This window comes from Triticum urartu, chromosome 4A (genome assembly GCF_056163025.1).
Source record: "Triticum urartu cultivar PI428250 chromosome 4A, HENAU_Tu73, whole genome shotgun sequence".
NCBI classification, from domain to species: Eukaryota; Viridiplantae; Streptophyta; class Magnoliopsida; order Poales; family Poaceae; genus Triticum; species Triticum urartu.
Window position 1 is genome coordinate 146,728,511 of NC_141876.1, and position 16,931 is coordinate 146,745,441.

Here is a 16,931-nt window from a genome sequence, read left to right on the forward strand (position 1 = left end):
AAGAGAGAAGCTGCCAAGAAGTCCCTCGACCGCAAGAGAACGCTCCGCCACTCCTCGCACCGCCGCGCCAGGATCATCTGTCGCGGCAGGGCCTCGCGCCGCTTGCTGTGGCGACACGTGGGCATCAGGACCAAGCTCCACCTCCAAGATGGGCCCCGGCAACCACGGGCGGGTGCCGTGCCTTCACCCCCGAGCTGCGTAGCGTCGCCTGGCTAGGCAAGTTCAAGCCAGATCTGCCTCCTCGCTACGACGACACCCCTGACCCCACGGAGTTCTTGCAGCTCTACGAGCTGAGCATCGAGACGGCCAACAGCGACGAGAAAGTCATGGCGAACTGGTTCCCTATGGCACTCAAAGACGGCGCCCGTTTGTGGCTCCTGAACCTGCCTCCAGGATCAATCTCCTCCTGGGATGAGATGCGCGACCGCTTTGTCGCCAACTTCCAGGGCACTCGCGATCGCCCGCCAGCCGCAGGTGACCTGCGCCGCGTCAAGCAACAACCAGGAGAGACCCTACAGAAGTACATCCAGCGCTTCAACAACATTCGCCTCAAGATCCCCAAGGTCACGGACGAGGCCATCATCTCCGCGTTCTCCGACGGCGTCCGCGACGTCAAGATGAAGGAGGAGCTCGCTATCCATGAGGAGCTGTGCACATCTCAGGAGCTGTTCAACCTGGCGACCAAGTGCGCAACAGCTGAGGAAGGGCGCCTCTCCTTCCTTGAGCTCCCGGCTGCGGACACGGAGGAAAAGAAAGCCAAGGCCAAGGACGTGAAGTGCAAGGGAGTAGTCGTGCTCGCGGCAGAGCTGGACACCAAGCGCGGCAGAGATCAACCCAAGTCATCCAAGAGCAGCCGACCATTCTGTGCCTTCCACAACCTGAATACCCACAACACCAGCGACTGTCAAGAGCTCAGAGCCATTCGTGAAGGACGCTTCGGTCGACGCCCCAAGCGCAGCGACCGGGGCTATGGCCGAGGAGGAGGACGTGGAGGTGGGCGCTGGGACGACCGTGGCCCACGCCAGGAGTGGCGCGACCGGCCTCATGTGGACCGCTGACAGGATCATCCTCGTGAGGGCGCTTGGAGGGACCAGCCTCGTGAGGATCGTCCTCAGGGCAACGCCGGTCTTCCCCCGCTGCCGCCACCACCGAGAAGGAATGACGACCACCATCAGGACTAGGGGGTTGGGGGCTTCCGGGATCCGCGAGCTATCGCTTGCATCTTGGATGTAGCCCAGGCCCCAGCCTCGCAGGGTATCTTCAAACAGTTTGCTCGTGAAGTGAACGCACTCCTCCCCAAGCTTGAGGCCACGCGCCCGCTCAGGTGGTCCCAGTGCGCCATCACCTTCAACTCGGCAGATCAGCTCAAGTGTGCAGCCACCGCTGGCGCCCTCCCGATGCTTTGTTCACCAGTTATCAGCAACCTGCAAGTCACCAAGACCCTCATCGACGGCGGCGCAGGGCTCGACGTCCTGTCCATCGACACGTTCGACAACCTCCAAGTGCCATATGATCAGCTTCAGCCTACCAAGCCTTTCTCAGGAGTGACCGATGGCTCCACCACACCGATAGGGCAGATTCGCCTCCCTGTCACCTTAGGAGAACGCAAGAACTACCGCACCGAGCTCATCGACTTCGACGTCGCACACATCCGTCTGCCATACAACGCCATCCTTGGGTATCCAGCCTTGGCAAGTTCATGGCAGTGACACACCACGGCTACAATGTTCTCAAGATGTCGGGAAGCAAGGCGAGGGTCCTCCAGAGGCCATCCCCAAGAAGAAGAAGCAGCTGCGTCGTGCCGGGCCTCAAAAGGGCGGCGTCGCAACTGGAGCCTCGTCAGGACCAGCGCCCGCTCTAGAGGCGCCTCCATCCATCGCATAGAGAGGCGCGCCCAGCGCCCTCCTCCGGCAGGGCTCGGGGGCTCTCTTCTGGAGGGCCTCAGACCTTGCCAACATCACAAGGGAGGCGCTCGGGCACCACTTGGAGGCGTGCTTCACGACACGTTTCCCTCAGGAGAACACAGGGCAAGGAGAGCCCACCGCTCAGGAGTTCATCACCAAGACCACTCAAGAACTACAAGACGCAAGGGCCATACGCGGCGACCGCCGCTCATGAAGCGCAGCTCCCCATCCAGGCGAGGATGTTGGGCTGCGCGTCTGCATCGACGTCCCGGGGCTCAACACAGCCGCACTTCAGGAGCTCTTTTGGCCCTCGCGCGTGGGCCGCTGCGAGGGTCCACCGCACAGCTACGTTCGCATGCATTTTGGCTTGCCGAGCGTGTCGTTCGTTTACCAGCGCAACTTGCGGCGCACCCTGTCGACTTAGGAGGCCAGGCACCGCACCGTCCTGGTGGAGATGGAGACGGTCCTCAAGGAACCGCCTGGTCCCCCAGAGCCTCCCGAGGCTCAGGGCCCAGGTGGCTCATGAGGAGTGACCCTTCCGCTGCGTACTTTCAGCTGCTCCGACATCCCTTCATCAACAGAACCAGGTGACATTTTCCAAGTTTATTTAGCAGCTAGCCCCTCGGGCTGCATCATTCCCAGGCTGCGTGGGTCCGTCCCAGTGGCATGTATCTTTCTGCATTTACCCAAGATGATTTGCTCTCCGTGCTTAGCCTATCCATGACGGTCGCCTACTCGACTATCACCTCCCACGGGGGCTAGTCACACTGGCACGACACTGGTGCACGGGTCGTCCCTGCCACGTCGACAAACCTGAGCGGTCGAGCTCTGGCTCGCGGCACGCTCCGCGCACGTCACCTCACCAGGCCCTCAGTGCCTCATTTCCTCGCGGAGCAACCAGTGGCAGGCTGGCAACCATAACGGCAAACCGTGTTTCTCTTTATGCTGGTTCGCACGGATCTCACGAGGAGGATAGCAGGCGGCACCGCGAGCTTCCTCTTCTCCCATGCAATCCGCTTGCGCGTTAAAAGGGGGGCTCCTGAGCATCGTGACTCAGGAGCTCTTAATGGCTCTCCAGCCCTCACCCCTGGCCTTGACCACGGCATCGCGACCTGGCATACCAGCGGCGGCTGAGCTCGCTCGAGGGCTGGGACCTGAGGACGTAGAGCACCAAGGAGAACATGGGAGAAGGGAGACTCGCATGGGCCTGACCTAGCTATGCCACGGAAGCTTGCGCATGAGCCTGGCGCTTCTCAAGGCCCCGGCCCCAAACTATCAATATAAGTCCCACACTCGGGCCGACTAATTATTGGAGCCTAGGTGTTACGTTCGCCGCACCCCTGTTGCGGCCATGTCGCCCCCCTTTCTTGCCTTACCATGGCCGCTTGAGCGCTAAAGGGGACCTCATGAGCATCGCGCCTCAGGGGCTCTTACTGGACCTCAGGCCGCTCACCTCCTGGCCTTGACCACGGCATGCGACCTGGCATACCAGCCATGGTTGCAGCCTTCCTAGGGACCGGGACCTGTCAGCATAGAGCAATAAGCTATCGCGAGGTCGGAAAGGTGAGACCGAGCCTTAACACGACATGCGTTCGCAGATTTTCATAATAAGGAAGGTATACACAAAAGACATTACAAACCCTTTACACACCCCCATGGGGTACTTCGTGATCCTTCACAGGGAATAGTGAAGGCAAGCATTGTCCGCGCCAGCCTTTTGTCAAGTCGGGCAGTTGCCGAGGCAGCGTGGGGAAGCGGAGACGCCCACGTCCAATCAACCGCCACACGTCGACCAAGGCCGCAGGCTTTTGAGGCCCGCGGCGCTCCGCGCTTGACCCTTGGCTTCGCCTCGAAGCCAAGCCCGAGAACGCCTTGGGCCCGGGGACTACTGTCGGCATTCTAGTAACGGGGGTCCCCAGACTTACCTGCTTGCGGCCCACGGCGTGGCTATGCTAGCAGGCCCGCATGGCCCGTCTTCATCAACAGACATTCGAGACCCTCGCGAGGGGCCAAGCCTTGCGGGGCGAATGACGCAAGACCTCCTCAGGAGCGGCCTCACCAGGCTACCTCGCGAGGAGCGGAGAAATCAAGGCAGGGCAAACCTCGCGAGGCTCTCGTGACGTGAGCCATGACGACCAAGATCAGGCGGGCGCCAGCGCGCAGCGTCCTTGTTTCCTCTTTGGTGCTAAGGAGGCAAGCACAGGCGCGGAGTACCGAGGCATCAAGCAAAGGCTTCCATATCAGTGCAACGAGACTAAGACCAGCAGGACGGCAGGACGGAGGTCACCATGGAGCGCAAGACGGCGTCACCACCAGAGCCTTTTGCAGGCGAAGACCGCTTTTGTCAGGATAAGCTGTACTAGATGTCCCCTTTCAAATTGGCCGTTGTTGGCTCCCTTCTCGCTCAATATTTGGGGAGAGGACCAGGGCCTATATAAGTAGAGCTAGCCATCGCCGTAGAGGCCAACTCATCGGATCCTCATCTGATCCTTAGCCACACACTAAGCACAAGAGCACCTCAACCTTAGGAGGCTATTCTTCCCCTTGTACTGTTCATCATCAGCCCAAGAGGCAGTCCACCACCACCACACTGGAGTAGGGTATTACACCGCAACGGTGGCCCGGACCAGTAAAAATCTTGTGTCTTTTGTGTTATGAGTTCGTCGAGTTCATCCGCGAGATCTTAGCGAGCTAGGGCGTGGATCGGTAGGGAGGAAATCTTCACGCGCACTCCACTGTTCGAACCTTGAGGGTTTTACCAGAACCCATGATCCGACAGGTGTATAGCGGTCTCTTCGCCCGACGTCGCCGAGGAAACTGACGACCATTACTGGGGGCAGACACTCAAGCAGCGGGTTGGAGTATGCGGGCATGTCTCGTCCGCCGGCTATGACATCGAGGTCATCGACAGCAACGCCCTGAGGCGGGCTGTGTCACAGGTTAAGTGGCCAACCCCCAATCCCTCGGGTTCAACCACCGTAGATCTCATCCATGGCCCCGCCGCTGATCTCATCTGGCTCGCTGTCAACAATTTGCCATTCTACATCGCCATCGAGCCCCTTTTGTCATTTCTGAAGGACACGTTCCGCGACGCTGGCTTGGGATCCATAGCTTCCAAGTCATACCTCATCGACGGCGACCACGAGGAGGGCACACTCTCCGGCTCTTCCAAGGGGAAAGAGCCCATCTGCTCTTCCAAGGGGAAAGTGCCCGTGTGCGACATCAGGGAGGGCATCCTACAGCCGTGCTCTTCCAAGGGGAAGGAGCCCATCTGCAACAACATGGAGTGCATCCAGGGTCCGTGCTCTTCCCACGGGAACGAGCCCATCTGTGACAAGTGAGGAAACCCATGATTTGTTTATTTCAGTTGTTCACAATGTGATGCTCTATATGTGCAATTATTTACTATGCAGTACATTTCATCAATCTAGTTTTAAACACACCGATAGGAATGCATATATTTGCTTGCTATTAAGCCTATTATAGCTAGCATATGCCTCTTCTAAAGTTTTTTGATTGTTCGGTTCTTTGTAGTTAGCATATGTTCAGTTTCAAATGCTATCTTTGGTTGTTCGTAGTATGCCTTGTTTATTCCAGTTATTCACAACGTGATGTTCTATATGTGCAAGTATGAATTGTGCAGTTCAATTTCATCAGTACAAGTTTCAACAATACCACTATGAATGACTACATTTGGTTGCTGCATCTTGTAGTTAACACGCCTTTCCATTTTTATTTAACCATAACTAGTGTACTTAGACCGGCACAATACCAGTTTGAATGACCATGTTTGCTTGTTGTTAAATGTTAGGTGAGTTGCAGTTAGCACACCTTTCCACTTGTTTTGCTTTACTAGCGTGCTTAAACCCGCACACTGAAGCTATCTTTTAGAGATTATTTTGTCTGCCATGTGTAATTTTGGTTGATGTTTAGCTTGTTGTGCTTAACATGCTTCTTGATGTACCTACACAGGATAATTTTGGGAACGACTGATGTTTTCCATTGAGGTTAGTTTCATCCCATGGCTTATATCTGCTCACTGTTCAGGATATTCGTAGCTGGTACCATATAGGCCGGTGGCTGATAAGTGACTAATCGGTGAATCGGACTTTTAACTGAATATATCTGCAACCCATTTTTCCTTAGGTTAACTAGGGCCATATGTAATATATTTGAGGCTACATAGCAACATGCACTGTACTTAATGTCTAAATATGCAATCCTAGGCTACATAGCAACAAGGAAGAGTGTTACATTAATGTTCTAATGATGTCTAGATATATGTAGAAGAGCAGCCACAACACAACCCTGTTTGGATACTCGACTTAGCTAGAGGTTAGAGTTAGTTTCTAGCTCATTACTAACCCTAAACTAACTCCATCCAAAGAGTTGTTTGGATGGCAGGGTTCGATTGACAATAAATGCACTAGGAGAACTAGCTCCAATTAGCACCTCTTGGGATGGATACTAGTTTTTTTGGGTGGGTTATAGATGCAACTAGCTCAAACTAGCCCTCGTGCTTAGATATACTTTAGGGCTATTTGAGCCCAAACTAGCTCAAACTAACTGTAACCCATGGGTACATCAGCAGATAATTTTTAAGAATGAACTAAACTCCTTCCGGCCCATAATATAAGATGTTAATTCATCTAATATGTGAGTATATTGGATGTTATAAGATACTCCCTCCGTTCCTTAATATTTGCCTTTTTAGAGATTTCAAATGGACTATCACATACAGATGTATATAGACATATTATAAAAGAGTGTTGTACTACATCGTTGTGCAATTGCTGCTTAGCTTCTAATATTAACTTGGTGCTTTTAGGTACATATGTCATTGGTAAAGATCCGCGTTTCGACCCTTTCTGCGTATGGGGCAATGAGGTATCGATGAAACAACATCAAGTGAGGAAGGTGATAAATATTGTTAGTAAAATGGGTCCGAAGATGGCAATTAAACTATTTGTTTACACTTTATCCAAGACAACAGCGAGCTGCAGGATGGTAAGTAAGAACTCTGCCGCCTTCTTTTTACTGCCCATAATGAGTTGTGTTAGATGACGATGTCTGAAATATTATTCCTTTGCAGTGGTTGCCAAAGCAGTTTACTCAAGATTACCTCTCAAACTACTTGATTGGTGGGCATGCAAAGGTTAAATTATTTCTACCAGAACACGATGATTATCTAGATGTTTTCATGAACACCGTGAAGGATGGGCGGTCGGCCATCAAAAGGGGTTGGACTAGAGTCGTGCGTGCCTTCTGCATGGAGGAGGGCACAATATGGGCATTCCGCTTCACCTTGTTCAGCAACCAGAATATATTTCGCCTCTTTCTTTACCGTCTTTAATAGTACAAGTATACAACTGTGGTTCATCATTCTTTACTTGGTTCTTATGTAATTCTTGAACATATGTACCTATGAATCGAATAATACATTGGTTGTTTGAACCTGATGGATATGAATAAAGCTGTAGCATACATTCAAATTCAAATCCAAATCCGGTACAATTTGGAAAAGCAGCAATTAAATTACGGTGAAATTACGCTCTCCAGGTTGTTACGGCACACATGGTTGGTAAAACACAAACGTTTGCAATATGTACCATAATCCGGGACGGTTCACAGAGAGGAAACGTGTGCAAGCATGTACATGGTTGCCGTTTGCAAAGCGTGTGCGATGTCAGACAATATCACAAACGGTGCAGGCAAACTAAACGTTTGTGTTAGTTGCCTTATCATACACGATTCGCAACCATGAACTGTTTCTGATGAAGTATGTATCATAAACGTTGCACCAAAGAATAGCGTGTGCGATAGTTGTCGTGCATGACGATGTTACGATGGTCCGACGTTTTGTAATCCTGTCCGACACTCGTACGACGATTAGCTAATCTTCTTAACGGTGAACCGTTTGTGATGCGCCGCGCATCATACACGTTCTATAATATTGAACCGTTTGTGATGGGCCGCGCATCATAAACGTAGCACCACAGAATACCAACTGCGATGGCAATGCGAGCAGAAACGAGTAGGAGTACTGTAGGGGACCTATCCCCGACGGTTTCTGGGCCATGTGGGAAGGACCCCCCTATCACCCACACTCACTTGGCGACGGTTCCAAATGCCGTCGCAGAAAGGGGTTTTAAACCGTTTGTTTAGGACCGATGCGCACCAGTGTTAGGCGAGTACGGGGTCGCAGCTAAGCCTCCGAGTGAGAGGGTTGCTCTTCCCTCGGAAGATTTTTTAAACTTAGGCGAGTATGGGGTCGCAGCTAAGCCCTCGAGTGAGAGGGTTGCTCTTCTCTCAGTGGATTTTTTAACTTAGGCGAGTACGGGGTCGCTGTCGGTGTCAAAACCGGCGGATATCGGGTAGGGGGTCCCGAACTGTGCGTCTAAGGTCGATGGTAATAGGAGACAGGGGACACGATGTTTACCCAGGTTTGGGCCCTCTCTATGGAGGTGATACCCAACTTCCTGCTTGATTGATCTTGATGAATATGAGTATTACAAGAGTTGATCTACCTCGAGATCGTGATGGCTAAACCCTAGAAGTATAGCCTGTATGACTATGGTAATGAGTATCTCCCTATCCGGACTAAGTCTCCGGTTTATATAGACACCGGGGAGATCTAGGGTTACATAGAGTCGGTTACATTGAAAGGAATCTTCATAGTTGATCGCCAAGCTTGCCTTCCACGCCAAGGAGAGTCCTATCCGGACACGGGTACAGTCTTCGGCCTACATGTCTTCACAACCCATCAGTCCGGCCCATGGATAATAGGCCGGATGCCCGAGGACCCCTTAGTCCAAGACTCCCTCAGTAGCCCCTGAACCTGGCTTCAATGACGAGGAGTCTGGCGCGCAGATTGTCTTCGGCATTGCAAGGCGGGGTCCCCTTTCCGAACTCCAGGATAATCTTCAGACGCAATGATTGTATCCGGACCTGTAACACACAACACACACAACCGCAGAGAGAATATAATATTTCCACAAGTCCAATCCGTTGACAGCTTTTTACGACATGACATCACGTCTGTCCGGTCATAATTTCGAACCGTTTTTCATCTACTGCTCCACGTTCCGAGACGTGGTTGCCATTGGCACGTCTTGTCGAAGCAGAGATCGTGTCCCCTTATTGCGGGATTCTCCTCAATACGGGCGTGGGTAATCCAACCGTGTCGTTTACACGGCCCTTGGGAATAGGTGAGTTTAAGGCGAGTGGGGAGGCGCTTGATAATCATGGCCTTTATAAGGGGATAAGGATTCCCTTTCTACACCCACGCCCTCTCTACTTCTCTGCACTCCCATCCTCGAGCTCCAGCGCCCAAGTTCTAGCCTTCTCCGTCTGAAAAAGTACTCCAAGTATGTCCGATCCGGAGCTGGAGGCAAGTGGATGGCCTCCTCCGTTAAGAAGAAGGACATCAAGGAGCTCCAGGAGGCCGGATACCTGGCCAAGGAGATCGTTCACCGACTCCCGGCCACGGGACAGATCGTCCCTACCCCAGATCCCAATGAGAGGGTTGTGTTTCTCACACATTTCGTCTGCAGGCTGGGATTCCCGCTCCACCCGTCCGTCCGTGGACTAATGTTTTACTACGGGTTGGACTTCCATGATCTGGCTCCCAACTTTATCCTCAACATCTTGGCATTTATTGTCATTTGTGAGGCCTTTCTCCGCATCCCACCTCACTTCGGCCTATGACTGAAGACTTTTAATGTGAAGCCGAAGGTGGTGAGCGGCCAACAAGCAGAGTGCGGAGGCGCCATGGTGGGCAAGATGCCCAATGTCATCTGGCCCGAGGGCACCTTCGCGGAGACGGTGAAGGGGTGGCAATCGGGATGGTTCTACATCACCGAGCCGCGCGACACCAACTAGGCGGCGGCCCCCGAATTCCGTTATGGAGTCCCAATGCGGCTCACCTCCTGGCAAGAGAGGGGCCTGACCTGGGGCCCCTCGAACGAGCTGACTGGGCTCCAGACGTGCATCCAGAACATGATAACCAAGAAAATCAAGCTTGTCAACGTGATCCAGGTTATGCTCATTCGTCGGATCCTTCCGTGACAATGCCGGACTTGCTATTTGTGGGATCCAGCCAAGCACCAGACGCTACTAGATCTCTTCGGCACAACGCACGAAGAAATCTGGAAAGTGCTTTTCAAGGCCGGCGAGACGCCACCGCCCACGACCGAAGATCGCGGGCTTAGCTTAAAACGCCAGGCTAATTCGGTAAGTTCTTTGATGTTTTGAAGGCGTACCCTTTACTAGCATATTTTGAGGAAAGAGTCTAAGCCTTCCTATAAATGTTTTCAGGCCTGGATCGAGGTAGCAGGGCGGATTAACTGTCCGGCTCCATTACCCGAAGACGAAGAATTCCCATTACCGACGAAGATGCTGTTTTCGGCACCTTATGAGGTGCTGGAGAAGAAGGCCACGAAAGCGACCAAGGGGGCCAGGAGGGGCCCTCGTCGAAAAGGTGCATCGGACGTGACGTCCGAAGACGAGGCTCACTCTTCGTCCGCCGAAGACAGAAGCGAGGAGGAGGAAGAAAATGACTTCCCACCTGAGGTGGGGAGGAAGAAGAGAGTGGCCTTCACAAATCTGGAGGCAAAAGCGCCCAAGAGGGGGAAAGGCTCCCTCGCGGATAACTCTGCGTGGGATATCGATAGTAGTCCGGAGCGACCTCCCGAGACTAAGCCTCAGGCTGCATCGTAAGTACCAGAATCCTTATGCACGCCAAAACGTCTGGTCTTACCGGTTTGTAATATTGATATGCTTTAGATCATGTCATTGTAGTCCGGCCCGCGATGGCTCCCCGCGATCCTCGACAGAGGGTTCGCTAGATTCGAAGGAGATGGCTAGCATGTCTCGGCCACCCGCTCACTCTGTTTCTCCCAAGGGTGATGACGAGGCGGTGTCCCAAAAGACCTTCCCAGAGCGGGAGGAGGTTCCGGAGATCATCAGGGTGGCGCCCCAGGACGACTCCTCGGCCGCCGGACACATGGGAGAAAAAGCCCCCATGGGGACTGGTGATAGGCGCCAAGTGGAACTTGGCCCTCAGCCGGATACCATTTCGGAGACCTATACGGCTCCGGAGTCCAGCGAACGGCCTTCCCCGAAAGGAGGAAGTGTGCCAGTTCCGCCAATGACCTCTGTCCAACCAGAGGCACCGGATAATCTGCTGGAGGCGCTGCGAGGCGCCTCCATTGTGGATGAGCACCGTGTCCTTATGGGTACGGTGATAGAAAAGGTTCAGTCTACAAAAAGCGGACTGACCGAGGCCTGCACTATCCTTCTAACAGGCTTTGAGGTAAGTAGTTGAATTGTATAAAGAGTATCACAATGTAGACAATAACCCCTCATACTCTGTTTGGTGTTCGGAAAAGGAAAAGCCGAACAGAGGATCAAAATAATTTTTGCACGAGCCTAACATAAAATGTCTATGTGAATAAGCAGGAGTCACTGCTGGCTGCTGCCGCTCGTACTGCGGAGATCTTCGGACTGAAGGAGAACCTGGAGCGGGTCGAGGAAGAGCTCGGCCTCGTGAAAAGGCAGCTGGAGGATAGCCAAGGTATGCAGTAACCTACGTGTATTTTTAGGAAGATGAATGGTCCATGCGGACTAAAGTGCCGCGCACTTTTATTAGGGGCCATGTCAGGACCCCGATCCTAAGTCACGCCGATCTAGCATGTAACACCTCATATCACTTTGCGGCCTCACGCACGGTATTCCCACGGGTGCCGCCTTACCTGGCCCGCGGGACCATTTGCGCCTTTTGGCTCACGTATATGATAGTGTCGCTAGCATCCATACGACAGAGAACCCGGGCCGACATGACTAGTCGTGAACCCAAAGTGGCACTAACTTACGGGGACAGGCATACATGAAACAACATCGAACATGTCGGTCATCAGCGTGTGAATCCGGGCTATAGCAACTGGGCTAATAGGACTCCGTGAACCCGGGCTGTAGCAGGCTAGCGGGACTTCGGAAGTCACCACGTGACATTTCCCCGAAGGGACAGACACAGGAACAAAGTGAATCACATGCCGGCCAGTCTAAGTGTTCCAGAGCAGTAGTACTGGGCTAGCAGGACTCCGGTAAACCGGGCTGTAGCAGACTACCAAGGCTCAGTGGAAGCACCAGACTACATTTCCCCATAAGAGAGGCTACCAAGGATAAACAACTAGGTTGTCGGATCCCACACATACCAAGCATTTCAATCATACACACAATATGCTCGATATGTGCAAATACAACATGGCATCACAACAAGACTCTACGACTCAGAGTATTTATTCATTAGACTCCGAGGAGCCAAGTATTACAAACATGGGTCTCATGACCCAACATACAGAGCATACAAGCAACAAGCACATGCGGAAGCTTAACTTGTCTGAGTACAGACAACTACAAATGAAAAAGGCTGAGATGCCTGACTATCTACAAGATCCTGCTGAGGGCACAAGATCATAGCTGAGGTAACAAGCTAAATGTCAAAGTCCACGCGGAACTACTAGCGAGACTGACGTCTCTCTGCAAAAACATAAAATAGGCAAACGTGAGTACAAATGTACCCAGCAAGACTTAAATCAGAAGTATCTACATATGCATCAGTATGAACAAAGGGGGTGGTGGAGTTTAACTGCAGCAAGCCAGCTTTGACTCAGTGGCTAACCTGAACTACGACTGCAAGTAACTCTTTTGAGGTGGTGCACATGAGTCCACATATTCACCATTCAATACACCACTATGGATCCGCTCCCGTCTCCCTACGAGGACGCCATCCATAGCACTCACGCTTATCTTGCACATTTTAGAGGATCCACTTTCACTTGTCTATGAACTGTACAGGCAACCCAGAAGTCCTTTACCGCGGACACGGATATTCAATAGATCATTTATAACCCTGCAGGGGTGTACTTCTTCACACAAGCTCTCGCCACTTACCACCATGTACACGTCGTGTATCTCGGCAACCTTCAAGCGGAAGCCTGGCGAGGGAGTCGGCCACGACCTGACTAACCACACAAGTCTCTAGTCCAGGTTTATTGCCTATTCGGGTTCCATCCGCGAGGAGATCCGGCCGGGGTTTCGCTCACAGCCCCAAACGATGTGTGCAGGGTTCCCGAGACACCAAACGGGCGCCCGGTACACCGGGCCACAGTGTATCTACCACATCATAGCCCACCCCTAGGGTCAGCGCTTCGCACGGCCTCCAACACATGTCCTACAAACACCAGAAACTAGTTGCAACTCCTGGACAGAGATCAAGGCGGTTAATAAGTCGAGAGGGTCCATTGGTTTCGGGCCCAACGCGTGTTAGTAGCTATTCATGGATCACAAACACAGAACTCAGTTGCTATGAACAATTTCAATGAGATAACCCACCATGTACTCCTACATGGCCTCTCACCGCTACCTTTACCAAATCGTGTTCACACACTTAGCTCACACACAATAGGACATGTTCATCACCATTCCAATTCATTCCCGATGAATCAGACCTGACTCAACTCTAAGCATTAGCAGGCATGACAACAAGCATGAATGAGTAGGCACATCAGGGCTCAAACAACTCCTACTCATGCTAGTGGGTTTCATCTATTTACTGTGGCAATGACAGGTCATGCAGAGGAAAAGGTGTTCAGCTACCGCAGCATGTAACAGTTGAATCGTTGTTGTCCTAATGCAGGAAAAGAGAGCAGAAGCGAGAGAGTGGGATTGTATCAGAATGAACAAGGGGGTTTTGCTTGCCTGGCACTTCTGAAGATACAATAGTTCTTCATCGGTGTCATCGATCTCATCGTCGAAACCACGTCTAACGAGAGGGGACAAACACCGGCAAACAAGGAAGAACACAATCAATGCAATGCACAATATGATGCATGATCATGACATGTCAATATGCTGTGAGTTGAGCTAATGCAACTAGCAACAGGTTAAATGAGGTTGGTTTGAATCCAAGATTCAAATTCAAACTCCGTATGTGGAAATTCAAATGCCATTTACATGATTTGTCCTAAACAGTAGCTATAAGTTGTTCTAACATGCATGAAAATGGTACAGATGGATAGATTGGATTTTTCTGATCATTTTCATATATAATTTATCTTATTTGAAGTTATAGATAATTTTCTATGAATTTTAGAAGTTCTGGCATTTTCTGGAATTTTTTGAATTTTTTTAAATCTAGAAAATTATTAACTGCGTCAGCATTGCATCACTGTGACGTCAACAAGTCAACTGCGGCTGACCAGGTCAAACCTGACCAGTGGGGTCCACTGGTCAGTCACATAGTGCTGTCTGGGTCACCGACAGGTGGGGTCAGGTCAACAGCCACGTCGGCAAGTCAACGCTGACATGTGGGGTCGGTCAACAGGTGACATGGCCAGGTCAAACTGACCTGTGGGGCCCGTGGTGTTAGTTTAATCTAAACAGAAATAAAACCCAGGTAAATTAGGGCATGGGCCCCAGGTGTCAGTGAGCTAGGGGGCTTAGTTAGGGCGTCATTGATACGACTTCGTCGTATCTACTTTTCCAAACTCTTTTGCCCTTGTTTTGGACTCTAACTTGTATGATTTGAATGAAACTAACCCGGACTGACGCTGTTTTCAGCAGAATTGCCATGGTGTTGTTTTATGTGCAGAAAACAAATATTCTCGGAATGACCTGAAACTCCACGGAACATCTTAGAAAAAATAATAAAAAATCCTCGCCAAAGATGAAGACCAAGGGGCCCACACCCTGTCCACGAGGGTGGGGGGCGCCCCCCCTCTAGGGCGCGCCCCTACCTCGCGGGCCCCCTGGATGCCCTCCGATGCCAACTCCAACTCTATATATTTGCTTTCGGAGATAAAAAATCAGAGAGAAGAAATCATTGCGTTTTACGATACGGAGCCGCCGCCAAGCCCTAAAACCTCTCGGGAGGGCTGATCTGGAGTCCGTTCGGGGCTCTGGAGAGGGGGATTCGTCGCCGTCGTCATCATCAACCATCCTCCATCACCAATTTCATGATGCTCACTGCCGTGCGTGAGTAATTCCATCGTAGGCTTGCTGGACGGTGATGGGTTGGATGAGATTTATCATGTAATCGAGTTAGTTTTGTTATGGTTTGATCCCTAGTATCCACTATGTTCTGAGATTAATGTTGCTATGACTTTGCTATGCTTAATGCTTGTCACTAGGGCCCGAGTGCCATGATTTCAGATCTGAACCTATTATGTTTTCATGAATATATGTGTGTTCTTGATCCTATCTTGAAAGTCTATAGTCACCTACTATGTGTTATGATCCGGCAACCCCGAAGTGACAATAATCGGGACCACTGCTGGTGATGACCATAGTTTGAGGAGTTCATGTATTCACTATGTGCTAATGCTTTATTCCGGTTCTCTATTAAAAGGAGGCCTTAATATCCCTTAGTTTCCAATAGGACCCCGCTGCCACGGGAGGGTAGGACAAAAGATGTCATGCAAGTTCTTTTCCATAAGCACGTATGACTATATACAGAATACATGCCTACATTACATTGATGAATTGGAGCTAGTTCTGTGTCACCCTATGTTATGACTGTCACATGATGAACCGCATCCGGCATAATTATCCATCACTGATCCGGTGCCTATGAGTTTTCCATATACTGGTTTACGCTTATTTACTTTCCCGCTGCTACTGTTATAATCACTACAAAATACCAAAAACATTACTTTTGCTGTCTTTACTTTTGTTACCGTTACCACCACTATCATATTACTTTGCTACTAAACAGTTTGCTGCAGATACTAAGTTTCCAGGTGTGGTTGAATTGACAACTCAGCTGCTAATACTTGAGAATATTCTTTGGCTCCCCTTGTGTCGAATCAATAAATTTGGGTTAAATACTCTACCCTTGAAAACTGTTGTGATCCCCTATACTTGTGGGTTATCAATCATTACCGCTAAGCACCCAGGGATTAGGCCAGAGGTGACGCTGGTGCTCGGGATTGTGCTACCAGGCATGGTTCGAGCCATGGCTGGGCACGTTGGAGAGCCCTTGCCTGTGCGCGTCCAATGGTGGTGGTGGCCGGGCCTGTGGTGGCCGGAGTCGACGGCGGCGAGCTCAGAAGCGGCGGCCGGTGTTTGGGTGTGCACGGAAACACGGCTGCGGTGGCCTAGGCAATGTGTGCGCGGAACCTAAACCGTCTACGCGATGCGGCGAGCAGGATGGACGTGTGCCCGAGACCAAATGGTCACCGGAGCATCGTCGATGGCAAGCATGGCAGCGGCGGGTTTTCGGTCGTCGACAAAGCGGCAGCTACGGCGTGCAACCAAGAAAATGGAGAGGGGGAGAAGGAGCAGCAGCTCACAGCGGTTGCATTGGTGCATACGGTGAGCTCGTAGGAGGACCGGAGCGAACAGGGCGGCGGAGGCGATCTCGGCAGCCGCAGGTTGCAGACGACGATGGTGAAGATGAAGCGGGGCTTCCCGAGGTGCGTGACTCATTGTAGGGGTCGTGGTCGTCACGACGGAGCTTCTGGACCGCTCGAGAGGACGAGGGAGAGGCGATGGCGGCGGTGGTGCTCGTCGGCGCGCTGGGCTGCGCTCGAATGCGAGGTGGAGAGGGACCAGAGGGGGGATGCACTGGGAGAGTGAGAGAGGGTCGAGGAGGTGGCGTGGCTGCACCAGGGAGGGCCAGGGCGAAGCGGCAAGCGGGAGGTGGCCGTGCGTGTGCTGGCGCACCGCGGGCACACGCCCTCATGCCTTCTGGCATGAGGTTGAAGGAGGCGGCGCTGGGCTGAGCCACTACAACGGTGGGCTGGGCCAACAGTGCTGGACCAGCACAGGAGCTGGGCCGGTTGGTGGGCGCCAGGTTAGTCCTTCTCTCTCTTTTATTTTTCTTTTCTATTTTTGTTATTTTGTTTTGATTTAGTTTTATACACTAAATCATTTTTGTTGCTTCTGATAATTCTTGTAGGGACTAGTTGCATTATTCCAAAGCCCTTCACCAAAGATCAGAATTATTGGACATATATTAATTAATTA

General features: G+C 51.7%; 1 pseudogene; it reads left to right on the plus strand.

Annotated features, from left to right (window-relative positions):
- Positions 1 to 416: 416 nt before the first annotated feature.
- Positions 417 to 1,181, plus strand: LOC147975176 (uncharacterized; annotated as a pseudogene).
- Positions 1,182 to 16,931: the final 15,750 nt, after the last annotated feature.